Here is a 14,240-nt window from a genome sequence, read left to right as displayed (position 1 = left end):
AAAAGGCCGAGAAGCGATAACCGTGAAAGGGGCGGGCCCAACAAGGTCCCCTTCATGGGCACTATCACTGCTTGCTGTCAGGGAGGCTGCCAGACAATTTTCCATGCACACTCTGGGCTGGGGGGCAGTCAACCACCAGTACACACAGCAGAACCTAAACCCATACCATTATTGCTAAGCAGCAAGACAGGGGCCCATTGCACTCCCACGGGGCCTTTTTAAATGCAATCCATAACCCGGATTTGCCAGGAACCCTTCTTACTCCTCCTACTTGCATGTGACACTGGGCTTAGGATCTGCATAGGAAACACACACACAAGCACACACCTACCTTTGTTGCCTGCAGATGCCTCCTTGGCTGTCCCCAAACGGTATCAAACCAACACCCACGGGAAGCTGTAAGCATAGAGGACATGCCTGCACCCCATTGGACTTACCTGTGTGGGTTAAATCCGGGTTATTTGACAACCTATGGCGGTGATGGTTCTGCTCAGGCAGAGCAGTGCTGATGCTCCTCATAAAGCTGTCGCTGCTGTGAAGGTTCTAGGTGACATCACAAATCCCTATGGTTACATACACAACAAAGCTGGGTTGTTGTTGTTTACACTCTGCAAGGCCTGTGGAAGTGAGTGACATCATAGCACTGTAGTTCTGAGGGTTCTAGATGGATGCAACAATCTCCTGTTGCTTCTATGAAGGCCATAATAGACGACATCACCAAACAGCTCCATAGTCACATACACAGCAAAGGAGAGATGTTGTTTACACCTAGTGATGTCAGTGGTATTGAGTGACATCACAGCACAGTGCTAAGGCTCCTGGGCCTGGACACAGCAGCGGCTGCAATATCTCAACGGAGAATACGTTTATATATATGTGTGTGTGTGCGCGTATATATATATATATATATATATATATATATATATATATATTTCTCCGCCGAAATCACTTTTAAACCCATTTCCACCTTTTTTTCCCTTCTCTTCCTCTTACTTTTTTTTCACGTTTTTTTACGTTTTTCTCCTTTTCGCCTCTTTTCTGGGCGTATTATTCTTCTTTTTCTTCTTTTTTTTCGTCTAATGCATACCCCATCAGTGCAGCAATGCTTATTCAATACCGCCAGCAGATGGAGACACTGGGGGATAATTTTCTAAGGATTTATACTGATTTTTCCTGTCTGAATTTGTCGCACAGAAAGTTGCAGGCCAAATATGTGTGACATTTCTGCGACTTTAGCTTCTAGAGCATTTTTACAACATTATACATAGGTGCTGAATACATAAAAAGCGACTGTTCAGCGACAGACAAGTCGCATCGGCTGAAAGTAGGCCAGAATGTCAGTCCATGTTGGAGCAGGTTTAGATACAGTCTAAAGTATAGATCTCAAAGTCTGTGCACAGAATTTAGCAAGGGCCTCGCACCTTCTGATGCATCAGGTAGGTGCACAATAGCATAGCCTAACCCTCTGTACTTTGGTCTATATTGATGCGGGACATAGACAGCCAGCTGATGACCAATCCATTAGTGCAATGGATGGCTGGAAGCATTTGTCTTTGCCTTTGCAATACCACAGAAGCAATGCATGGTCAATGTACAGCAATGACACACCTGTGTGAACAGCCAGGAGACCCCCCCCATGTTATGTTACATAGTTACATAGTTAGTACGGTCGAAAAAAGACATATGTCCATCAAGTTCAACCAGGGAATTAAGGGGTAGGGGTGTGGCGCGATATTGGGGAAGGGATGAGATTTTATATTTCTTCATAAGCATTAATCTTATTTTGTCAATTAGGAACATTCAGCACCCACCCGCTATCAAGGCAGCTGCCTATCATGTCATGCCCTACCTGCACAGGTGTGCTGGCTACTCAAATGATCCAATTAAGGAGGCCATTTAGTCAGCAGCAGCAGAAGTCCTGTGCCTGGACGCTCCAACAGCGGCCAGACACAAGCAGAAGCAGAAGCAGCAGAAGCAGCAGCAGCACCACCTTTTGTTTTTTGGCTGCAGCAGCAGCAGCAAGGCCCACAGGGCTGGCTAGCTGGCTAGCCAGCAAGCAGGTAGCAATGAAAGTAGGAATCTTTCTTTTTAACCCTGTAAGGGGGTGGTGCACTGTACCCGAAGATACTGCCATATCGGGTCAATGCATAGGGCGACGGAAGCAAGCTTCGAAATCGGCCCCCGTTCTCAAAAATCCATTTAATATATGGTCCCCAGATAGGGGACGTATCAGATATTAAACTGATAAGAACAGATACTACACTTGATCTTAGCCAAAAGGCCGAGAAGCGATAACCGTGAAAGGGGCGGGCCCAACAAGGTCCCCTTCATGGGCACTATCACTGCTTGCTGTCAGGGAGGCTGCCAGACAATTTTCCATGCACACTCTGGGCTGGGGGGCAGTCAACCACCAGTACACACAGCAGAACCTAAACCCATACCATTATTGCTAAGCAGCAAGACAGGGGCCCATTGCACTCCCACGGGGCCTTTTTAAATGCAATCCATAACCCGGATTTGCCAGGAACCCTTCTTACTCCTCCTACTTGCATGTGACACTGGGCTTAGGATCTGCATAGGAAACACACACACAAGCACACACCTACCTTTGTTGCCTGCAGATGCCTCCTTGGCTGTCCCCAAACGGTATCAAACCAACACCCACGGGAAGCTGTAAGCATAGAGGACATGCCTGCACCCCATTGGACTTACCTGTGTGGGTTAAATCCGGGTTATTTGACAACCTATGGCGGTGATGGTTCTGCTCAGGCAGAGCAGTGCTGATGCTCCTCATAAAGCTGTCGCTGCTGTGAAGGTTCTAGGTGACATCACAAATCCCTATGGTTACATACACAACAAAGCTGGGTTGTTGTTGTTTACACTCTGCAAGGCCTGTGGAAGTGAGTGACATCATAGCACTGTAGTTCTGAGGGTTCTAGATGGATGCAACAATCTCCTGTTGCTTCTATGAAGGCCATAATAGACGACATCACCAAACAGCTCCATAGTCACATACACAGCAAAGGAGAGATGTTGTTTACACCTAGTGATGTCAGTGGTATTGAGTGACATCACAGCACAGTGCTAAGGCTCCTGGGCCTGGACACAGCAGCGGCTGCAATATCTCAACGGAGAATACGTTTATATATATGTGTGTGTGTGCGCATATATATATATATATATATATATATATATATATATATATATATTTCTCCGCCGAAATCACTTTTAAACCCATTTCCACCTTTTTTTCCCTTCTCTTCCTCTTACTTTTTTTTCACGTTTTTTTACGTTTTTCTCCTTTTCGCCTCTTTTCTGGGCGTATTATTCTTCTTTTTCTTCTTTTTTTTCGTCTAATGCATACCCCATCAGTGCAGCAATGCTTATTCAATACCGCCAGCAGATGGAGACACTGGGGGATAATTTTCTAAGGATTTATACTGATTTTTCCTGTCTGAATTTGTCGCACAGAAAGTTGCAGGCCAAATATGTGTGACATTTCTGCGACTTTAGCTTCTAGAGCATTTTTACAACATTATACATAGGTGCTGAATACATAAAAAGCGACTGTTCAGCGACAGACAAGTCGCATCGGCTGAAAGTAGGCCAGAATGTCAGTCCATGTTGGAGCAGGTTTAGATACAGTCTAAAGTATAGATCTCAAAGTCTGTGCACAGAATTTAGCAAGGGCCTCGCACCTTCTGATGCATCAGGTAGGTGCACAATAGCATAGCCTAACCCTCTGTACTTTGGTCTATATTGATGCGGGACATAGACAGCCAGCTGATGACCAATCCATTAGTGCAATGGATGGCTGGAAGCATTTGTCTTTGCCTTTGCAATACCACAGAAGCAATGCATGGTCAATGTACAGCAATGACACACCTGTGTGAACAGCCAGGAGACCCCCCCCCCATGTTATGTTACATAGTTACATAGTTAGTACGGTCGAAAAAAGACATATGTCCATCAAGTTCAACCAGGGAATTAAGGGGTAGGGGTGTGGCGCGATATTGGGGAAGGGATGAGATTTTATATTTCTTCATAAGCATTAATCTTATTTTGTCAATTAGGAACATTCAGCACCCACCCGCTATCAAGGCAGCTGCCTATCATGTCATGCCCTACCTGCACAGGTGTGCTGGCTACTCAAATGATCCAATTAAGGAGGCCATTTAGTCAGCAGCAGCAGAAGTCCTGTGCCTGGACGCTCCAACAGCGGCCAGACACAAGCAGAAGCAGCAGCAGCAGCAGCAGCACCACCTTTTGTTTTTTGGCTGCAGCAGCAGCAGCAAGGCCCACAGGGCTGGCTAGCTGGCTAGCCAGCAAGCAGGTAGCAATGAAAGTAGGAATCTTTCTTTTTAACCCTGTAAGGGGGTGGTGCACTGTACCCGAAGATACTGCCATATCGGGTCAATGCATAGGGCGACGGAAGCAAGCTTCGAAATCGGCCCCCGTTCTCAAAAATCCATTTAATATATGGTCCCCAGATAGGGGACGTATCAGATATTAAACTGATAAGAACAGATACTACACTTGATCTTAGCCAAAAGGCCGAGAAGCGATAACCGTGAAAGGGGCGGGCCCAACAAGGTCCCCTTCATGGGCACTATCACTGCTTGCTGTCAGGGAGGCTGCCAGACAATTTTCCATGCACACTCTGGGCTGGGGGGCAGTCAACCACCAGTACACACAGCAGAACCTAAACCCATACCATTATTGCTAAGCAGCAAGACAGGGGCCCATTGCACTCCCACGGGGCCTTTTTAAATGCAATCCATAACCCGGATTTGCCAGGAACCCTTCTTACTCCTCCTACTTGCATGTGACACTGGGCTTAGGATCTGCATAGGAAACACACACACAAGCACACACCTACCTTTGTTGCCTGCAGATGCCTCCTTGGCTGTCCCCAAACGGTATCAAACCAACACCCACGGGAAGCTGTAAGCATAGAGGACATGCCTGCACCCCATTGGACTTACCTGTGTGGGTTAAATCCGGGTTATTTGACAACCTATGGCGGTGATGGTTCTGCTCAGGCAGAGCAGTGCTGATGCTCCTCATAAAGCTGTCGCTGCTGTGAAGGTTCTAGGTGACATCACAAATCCCTATGGTTACATACACAACAAAGCTGGGTTGTTGTTGTTTACACTCTGCAAGGCCTGTGGAAGTGAGTGACATCATAGCACTGTAGTTCTGAGGGTTCTAGATGGATGCAACAATCTCCTGTTGCTTCTATGAAGGCCATAATAGACGACATCACCAAACAGCTCCATAGTCACATACACAGCAAAGGAGAGATGTTGTTTACACCTAGTGATGTCAGTGGTATTGAGTGACATCACAGCACAGTGCTAAGGCTCCTGGGCCTGGACACAGCAGCGGCTGCAATATCTCAACGGAGAATACGTTTATATATATGTGTGTGTGTGCGCGTATATATATATATATATATATATATATATATATATATATATTTCTCCGCCGAAATCACTTTTAAACCCATTTCCACCTTTTTTTCCCTTCTCTTCCTCTTACTTTTTTTTCACGTTTTTTTACGTTTTTCTCCTTTTCGCCTCTTTTCTGGGCGTATTATTCTTCTTTTTCTTCTTTTTTTTCGTCTAATGCATACCCCATCAGTGCAGCAATGCTTATTCAATACCGCCAGCAGATGGAGACACTGGGGGATAATTTTCTAAGGATTTATACTGATTTTTCCTGTCTGAATTTGTCGCACAGAAAGTTGCAGGCCAAATATGTGTGACATTTCTGCGACTTTAGCTTCTAGAGCATTTTTACAACATTATACATAGGTGCTGAATACATAAAAAGCGACTGTTCAGCGACAGACAAGTCGCATCGGCTGAAAGTAGGCCAGAATGTCAGTCCATGTTGGAGCAGGTTTAGATACAGTCTAAAGTATAGATCTCAAAGTCTGTGCACAGAATTTAGCAAGGGCCTCGCACCTTCTGATGCATCAGGTAGGTGCACAATAGCATAGCCTAACCCTCTGTACTTTGGTCTATATTGATGCGGGACATAGACAGCCAGCTGATGACCAATCCATTAGTGCAATGGATGGCTGGAAGCATTTGTCTTTGCCTTTGCAATACCACAGAAGCAATGCATGGTCAATGTACAGCAATGACACACCTGTGTGAACAGCCAGGAGACCCCCCCCATGTTATGTTACATAGTTACATAGTTAGTACGGTCGAAAAAAGACATATGTCCATCAAGTTCAACCAGGGAATTAAGGGGTAGGGGTGTGGCGCGATATTGGGGAAGGGATGAGATTTTATATTTCTTCATAAGCATTAATCTTATTTTGTCAATTAGGAACATTCAGCACCCACCCGCTATCAAGGCAGCTGCCTATCATGTCATGCCCTACCTGCACAGGTGTGCTGGCTACTCAAATGATCCAATTAAGGAGGCCATTTAGTCAGCAGCAGCAGAAGTCCTGTGCCTGGACGCTCCAACAGCGGCCAGACACAAGCAGAAGCAGAAGCAGCAGAAGCAGCAGCAGCACCACCTTTTGTTTTTTGGCTGCAGCAGCAGCAGCAAGGCCCACAGGGCTGGCTAGCTGGCTAGCCAGCAAGCAGGTAGCAATGAAAGTAGGAATCTTTCTTTTTAACCCTGTAAGGGGGTGGTGCACTGTACCCGAAGATACTGCCATATCGGGTCAATGCATAGGGCGATGGAAGCAAGCTTCGAAATCGGCCCCCGTTCTCAAAAATCCATTTAATATATGGTCCCCAGATAGGGGACGTATCAGATATTAAACTGATAAGAACAGATACTACACTTGATCTTAGCCAAAAGGCCGAGAAGCGATAACCGTGAAAGGGGCGGGCCCAACAAGGTCCCCTTCATGGGCACTATCACTGCTTGCTGTCAGGGAGGCTGCCAGACAATTTTCCATGCACACTCTGGGCTGGGGGGCAGTCAACCACCAGTACACACAGCAGAACCTAAACCCATACCATTATTGCTAAGCAGCAAGACAGGGGCCCATTGCACTCCCACGGGGCCTTTTTAAATGCAATCCATAACCCGGATTTGCCAGGAACCCTTCTTACTCCTCCTACTTGCATGTGACACTGGGCTTAGGATCTGCATAGGAAACACACACACAAGCACACACCTACCTTTGTTGCCTGCAGATGCCTCCTTGGCTGTCCCCAAACGGTATCAAACCAACACCCACGGGAAGCTGTAAGCATAGAGGACATGCCTGCACCCCATTGGACTTACCTGTGTGGGTTAAATCCGGGTTATTTGACAACCTATGGCGGTGATGGTTCTGCTCAGGCAGAGCAGTGCTGATGCTCCTCATAAAGCTGTCGCTGCTGTGAAGGTTCTAGGTGACATCACAAATCCCTATGGTTACATACACAACAAAGCTGGGTTGTTGTTGTTTACACTCTGCAAGGCCTGTGGAAGTGAGTGACATCATAGCACTGTAGTTCTGAGGGTTCTAGATGGATGCAACAATCTCCTGTTGCTTCTATGAAGGCCATAATAGACGACATCACCAAACAGCTCCATAGTCACATACACAGCAAAGGAGAGATGTTGTTTACACCTAGTGATGTCAGTGGTATTGAGTGACATCACAGCACAGTGCTAAGGCTCCTGGGCCTGGACACAGCAGCGGCTGCAATATCTCAACGGAGAATACGTTTATATATATGTGTGTGTGTGCGCGTATATATATATATATATATATATATATATATATATATATATATTCTCCGCCGAAATCACTTTTAAACCCATTTCCACCTTTTTTTCCCTTCTCTTCCTCTTACTTTTTTTTCACGTTTTTTTACGTTTTTCTCCTTTTCGCCTCTTTTCTGGGCGTATTATTCTTCTTTTTCTTCTTTTTTTTCGTCTAATGCATACCCCATCAGTGCAGCAATGCTTATTCAATACCGCCAGCAGATGGAGACACTGGGGGATAATTTTCTAAGGATTTATACTGATTTTTCCTGTCTGAATTTGTCGCACAGAAAGTTGCAGGCCAAATATGTGTGACATTTCTGCGACTTTAGCTTCTAGAGCATTTTTACAACATTATACATAGGTGCTGAATACATAAAAAGCGACTGTTCAGCGACAGACAAGTCGCATCGGCTGAAAGTAGGCCAGAATGTCAGTCCATGTTGGAGCAGGTTTAGATACAGTCTAAAGTATAGATCTCAAAGTCTGTGCACAGAATTTAGCAAGGGCCTCGCACCTTCTGATGCATCAGGTAGGTGCACAATAGCATAGCCTAACCCTCTGTACTTTGGTCTATATTGATGCGGGACATAGACAGCCAGCTGATGACCAATCCATTAGTGCAATGGATGGCTGGAAGCATTTGTCTTTGCCTTTGCAATACCACAGAAGCAATGCATGGTCAATGTACAGCAATGACACACCTGTGTGAACAGCCAGGAGACCCCCCCCCATGTTATGTTACATAGTTACATAGTTAGTACGGTCGAAAAAAGACATATGTCCATCAAGTTCAACCAGGGAATTAAGGGGTAGGGGTGTGGCGCGATATTGGGGAAGGGATGAGATTTTATATTTCTTCATAAGCATTAATCTTATTTTGTCAATTAGGAACATTCAGCACCCACCCGCTATCAAGGCAGCTGCCTATCATGTCATGCCCTACCTGCACAGGTGTGCTGGCTACTCAAATGATCCAATTAAGGAGGCCATTTAGTCAGCAGCAGCAGAAGTCCTGTGCCTGGACGCTCCAACAGCGGCCAGACACAAGCAGAAGCAGAAGCAGCAGAAGCAGCAGCAGCACCACCTTTTGTTTTTTGGCTGCAGCAGCAGCAGCAAGGCCCACAGGGCTGGCTAGCTGGCTAGCCAGCAAGCAGGTAGCAATGAAAGTAGGAATCTTTCTTTTTAACCCTGTAAGGGGGGGGTGCACTGTACCCGAAGATACTGCCATATCGGGTCAATGCATAGGGCGACGGAAGCAAGCTTCGAAATCGGCCCCCGTTCTCAAAAATCCATTTAATATATGGTCCCCAGATAGGGGACGTATCAGATATTAAACTGATAAGAACAGATACTACACTTGATCTTAGCCAAAAGGCCGAGAAGCGATAACCGTGAAAGGGGCGGGCCCAACAAGGTCCCCTTCATGGGCACTATCACTGCTTGCTGTCAGGGAGGCTGCCAGACAATTTTCCATGCACACTCTGGGCTGGGGGGCAGTCAACCACCAGTACACACAGCAGAACCTAAACCCATACCATTATTGCTAAGCAGCAAGACAGGGGCCCATTGCACTCCCACGGGGCCTTTTTAAATGCAATCCATAACCCGGATTTGCCAGGAACCCTTCTTACTCCTCCTACTTGCATGTGACACTGGGCTTAGGATCTGCATAGGAAACACACACACAAGCACACACCTACCTTTGTTGCCTGCAGATGCCTCCTTGGCTGTCCCCAAACGGTATCAAACCAACACCCACGGGAAGCTGTAAGCATAGAGGACATGCCTGCACCCCATTGGACTTACCTGTGTGGGTTAAATCCGGGTTATTTGACAACCTATGGCGGTGATGGTTCTGCTCAGGCAGAGCAGTGCTGATGCTCCTCATAAAGCTGTCGCTGCTGTGAAGGTTCTAGGTGACATCACAAATCCCTATGGTTACATACACAACAAAGCTGGGTTGTTGTTGTTTACACTCTGCAAGGCCTGTGGAAGTGAGTGACATCATAGCACTGTAGTTCTGAGGGTTCTAGATGGATGCAACAATCTCCTGTTGCTTCTATGAAGGCCATAATAGACGACATCACCAAACAGCTCCATAGTCACATACACAGCAAAGGAGAGATGTTGTTTACACCTAGTGATGTCAGTGGTATTGAGTGACATCACAGCACAGTGCTAAGGCTCCTGGGCCTGGACACAGCAGCGGCTGCAATATCTCAACGGAGAATACGTTTATATATATGTGTGTGTGTGCGCGTATATATATATATATATATATATATATATATATATATATATTTCTCCGCCGAAATCACTTTTAAACCCATTTCCACCTTTTTTTCCCTTCTCTTCCTCTTACTTTTTTTTCACGTTTTTTTACGTTTTTCTCCTTTTCGCCTCTTTTCTGGGCGTATTATTCTTCTTTTTCTTCTTTTTTTTCGTCTAATGCATACCCCATCAGTGCAGCAATGCTTATTCAATACCGCCAGCAGATGGAGACACTGGGGGATAATTTTCTAAGGATTTATACTGATTTTTCCTGTCTGAATTTGTCGCACAGAAAGTTGCAGGCCAAATATGTGTGACATTTCTGCGACTTTAGCTTCTAGAGCATTTTTACAACATTATACATAGGTGCTGAATACATAAAAAGCGACTGTTCAGCGACAGACAAGTCGCATCGGCTGAAAGTAGGCCAGAATGTCAGTCCATGTTGGAGCAGGTTTAGATACAGTCTAAAGTATAGATCTCAAAGTCTGTGCACAGAATTTAGCAAGGGCCTCGCACCTTCTGATGCATCAGGTAGGTGCACAATAGCATAGCCTAACCCTCTGTACTTTGGTCTATATTGATGCGGGACATAGACAGCCAGCTGATGACCAATCCATTAGTGCAATGGATGGCTGGAAGCATTTGTCTTTGCCTTTGCAATACCACAGAAGCAATGCATGGTCAATGTACAGCAATGACACACCTGTGTGAACAGCCAGGAGACCCCCCCCCATGTTATGTTACATAGTTACATAGTTAGTACGGTCGAAAAAAGACATATGTCCATCAAGTTCAACCAGGGAATTAAGGGGTAGGGGTGTGGCGCGATATTGGGGAAGGGATGAGATTTTATATTTCTTCATAAGCATTAATCTTATTTTGTCAATTAGGAACATTCAGCACCCACCCGCTATCAAGGCAGCTGCCTATCATGTCATGCCCTACCTGCACAGGTGTGCTGGCTACTCAAATGATCCAATTAAGGAGGCCATTTAGTCAGCAGCAGCAGAAGTCCTGTGCCTGGACGCTCCAACAGCGGCCAGACACAAGCAGAAGCAGAAGCAGCAGAAGCAGCAGCAGCACCACCTTTTGTTTTTTGGCTGCAGCAGCAGCAGCAAGGCCCACAGGGCTGGCTAGCTGGCTAGCCAGCAAGCAGGTAGCAATGAAAGTAGGAATCTTTCTTTTTAACCCTGTAAGGGGGTGGTGCACTGTACCCGAAGATACTGCCATATCGGGTCAATGCATAGGGCGACGGAAGCAAGCTTCGAAATCGGCCCCCGTTCTCAAAAATCCATTTAATATATGGTCCCCAGATAGGGGACGTATCAGATATTAAACTGATAAGAACAGATACTACACTTGATCTTAGCCAAAAGGCCGAGAAGCGATAACCGTGAAAGGGGCGGGCCCAACAAGGTCCCCTTCATGGGCACTATCACTGCTTGCTGTCAGGGAGGCTGCCAGACAATTTTCCATGCACACTCTGGGCTGGGGGGCAGTCAACCACCAGTACACACAGCAGAACCTAAACCCATACCATTATTGCTAAGCAGCAAGACAGGGGCCCATTGCACTCCCACGGGGCCTTTTTAAATGCAATCCATAACCCGGATTTGCCAGGAACCCTTCTTACTCCTCCTACTTGCATGTGACACTGGGCTTAGGATCTGCATAGGAAACACACACACAAGCACACACCTACCTTTGTTGCCTGCAGATGCCTCCTTGGCTGTCCCCAAACGGTATCAAACCAACACCCACGGGAAGCTGTAAGCATAGAGGACATGCCTGCACCCCATTGGACTTACCTGTGTGGGTTAAATCCGGGTTATTTGACAACCTATGGCGGTGATGGTTCTGCTCAGGCAGAGCAGTGCTGATGCTCCTCATAAAGCTGTCGCTGCTGTGAAGGTTCTAGGTGACATCACAAATCCCTATGGTTACATACACAACAAAGCTGGGTTGTTGTTGTTTACACTCTGCAAGGCCTGTGGAAGTGAGTGACATCATAGCACTGTAGTTCTGAGGGTTCTAGATGGATGCAACAATCTCCTGTTGCTTCTATGAAGGCCATAATAGACGACATCACCAAACAGCTCCATAGTCACATACACAGCAAAGGAGAGATGTTGTTTACACCTAGTGATGTCAGTGGTATTGAGTGACATCACAGCACAGTGCTAAGGCTCCTGGGCCTGGACACAGCAGCGGCTGCAATATCTCAACGGAGAATACGTTTATATATATGTGTGTGTGTGCGCGTATATATATATATATATATATATATATATATATATATATATATATATTTCTCCGCCGAAATCACTTTTAAACCCATTTCCACCTTTTTTTCCCTTCTCTTCCTCTTACTTTTTTTTCACGTTTTTTTACGTTTTTCTCCTTTTCGCCTCTTTTCTGGGCGTATTATTCTTCTTTTTCTTCTTTTTTTTCGTCTAATGCATACCCCATCAGTGCAGCAATGCTTATTCAATACCGCCAGCAGATGGAGACACTGGGGGATAATTTTCTAAGGATTTATACTGATTTTTCCTGTCTGAATTTGTCGCACAGAAAGTTGCAGGCCAAATATGTGTGACATTTCTGCGACTTTAGCTTCTAGAGCATTTTTACAACATTATACATAGGTGCTGAATACATAAAAAGCGACTGTTCAGCGACAGACAAGTCGCATCGGCTGAAAGTAGGCCAGAATGTCAGTCCATGTTGGAGCAGGTTTAGATACAGTCTAAAGTATAGATCTCAAAGTCTGTGCACAGAATTTAGCAAGGGCCTCGCACCTTCTGATGCATCAGGTAGGTGCACAATAGCATAGCCTAACCCTCTGTACTTTGGTCTATATTGATGCGGGACATAGACAGCCAGCTGATGACCAATCCATTAGTGCAATGGATGGCTGGAAGCATTTGTCTTTGCCTTTGCAATACCACAGAAGCAATGCATGGTCAATGTACAGCAATGACACACCTGTGTGAACAGCCAGGAGACCCCCCCCATGTTATGTTACATAGTTACATAGTTAGTACGGTCGAAAAAAGACATATGTCCATCAAGTTCAACCAGGGAATTAAGGGGTAGGGGTGTGGCGCGATATTGGGGAAGGGATGAGATTTTATATTTCTTCATAAGCATTAATCTTATTTTGTCAATTAGGAACATTCAGCACCCACCCGCTATCAAGGCAGCTGCCTATCATGTCATGCCCTACCTGCACAGGTGTGCTGGCTACTCAAATGATCCAATTAAGGAGGCCATTTAGTCAGCAGCAGCAGAAGTCCTGTGCCTGGACGCTCCAACAGCGGCCAGACACAAGCAGAAGCAGAAGCAGCAGAAGCAGCAGCAGCACCACCTTTTGTTTTTTGGCTGCAGCAGCAGCAGCAAGGCCCACAGGGCTGGCTAGCTGGCTAGCCAGCAAGCAGGTAGCAATGAAAGTAGGAATCTTTCTTTTTAACCCTGTAAGGGGGTGGTGCACTGTACCCGAAGATACTGCCATATCGGGTCAATGCATAGGGCGACGGAAGCAAGCTTCGAAATCGGCCCCCGTTCTCAAAAATCCATTTAATATATGGTCCCCAGATAGGGGACGTATCAGATATTAAACTGATAAGAACAGATACTACACTTGATCTTAGCCAAAAGGCCGAGAAGCGATAACCGTGAAAGGGGCGGGCCCAACAAGGTCCCCTTCATGGGCACTATCACTGCTTGCTGTCAGGGAGGCTGCCAGACAATTTTCCATGCACACTCTGGGCTGGGGGGCAGTCAACCACCAGTACACACAGCAGAACCTAAACCCATACCATTATTGCTAAGCAGCAAGACAGGGGCCCATTGCACTCCCACGGGGCCTTTTTAAATGCAATCCATAACCCGGATTTGCCAGGAACCCTTCTTACTCCTCCTACTTGCATGTGACACTGGGCTTAGGATCTGCATAGGAAACACACACACAAGCACACACCTACCTTTGTTGCCTGCAGATGCCTCCTTGGCTGTCCCCAAACGGTATCAAACCAACACCCACGGGAAGCTGTAAGCATAGAGGACATGCCTGCACCCCATTGGACTTACCTGTGTGGGTTAAATCCGGGTTATTTGACAACCTATGGCGGTGATGGTTCTGCTCAGGCAGAGCAGTGCTGATGCTCCTCATAAAGCTGTCGCTGCTGTGAAGGTTCTAGGTGACATCACAAATCCCTATGGTTACATACACAACA

The 14,240-nt window shown here is 46.2% G+C and overlaps 6 non-coding genes across 6 annotated transcripts; all 6 read right to left on the bottom strand.

The window, feature by feature from the left end:
* Positions 1 to 2,102: 2,102 nt before the first annotated feature.
* LOC130341798 (U2 spliceosomal RNA) lies at positions 2,103 to 2,293 on the bottom strand. The gene has a single exon (XR_008881569.1). It is a non-coding gene; the product is annotated as a U2 spliceosomal RNA (small nuclear RNA).
* A 2,082-nt stretch (positions 2,294 to 4,375) lies between these two features.
* On the bottom strand, positions 4,376 to 4,566 carry LOC130341797 (U2 spliceosomal RNA). Its single transcript, XR_008881568.1, has one exon. It is a non-coding gene; the product is annotated as a U2 spliceosomal RNA (small nuclear RNA).
* Positions 4,567 to 6,650: 2,084 nt separating this feature from the next.
* LOC130341826 (U2 spliceosomal RNA) lies at positions 6,651 to 6,841 on the bottom strand. Its single transcript, XR_008881590.1, has one exon. It is a non-coding gene; the product is annotated as a U2 spliceosomal RNA (small nuclear RNA).
* Positions 6,842 to 8,927: 2,086 nt separating this feature from the next.
* LOC130341776 (U2 spliceosomal RNA) lies at positions 8,928 to 9,118 on the bottom strand. The gene has a single exon (XR_008881549.1). It is a non-coding gene; the product is annotated as a U2 spliceosomal RNA (small nuclear RNA).
* Positions 9,119 to 11,203: 2,085 nt separating this feature from the next.
* Positions 11,204 to 11,394, bottom strand: LOC130341796 (U2 spliceosomal RNA). Its single transcript, XR_008881567.1, has one exon. It is a non-coding gene; the product is annotated as a U2 spliceosomal RNA (small nuclear RNA).
* Positions 11,395 to 13,484: 2,090 nt separating this feature from the next.
* LOC130341794 (U2 spliceosomal RNA) lies at positions 13,485 to 13,675 on the bottom strand. The gene has a single exon (XR_008881565.1). It is a non-coding gene; the product is annotated as a U2 spliceosomal RNA (small nuclear RNA).
* Positions 13,676 to 14,240: the final 565 nt, after the last annotated feature.

This window comes from Hyla sarda, unplaced genomic scaffold, assembly GCF_029499605.1.
Source record: "Hyla sarda isolate aHylSar1 unplaced genomic scaffold, aHylSar1.hap1 scaffold_629, whole genome shotgun sequence".
NCBI lineage: Eukaryota > Metazoa > Chordata > Amphibia > Anura > Hylidae > Hyla > Hyla sarda.
Note: the sequence above shows the minus strand (reverse complement) of the source record. Positions and strands in the feature narration are given on the sequence as shown.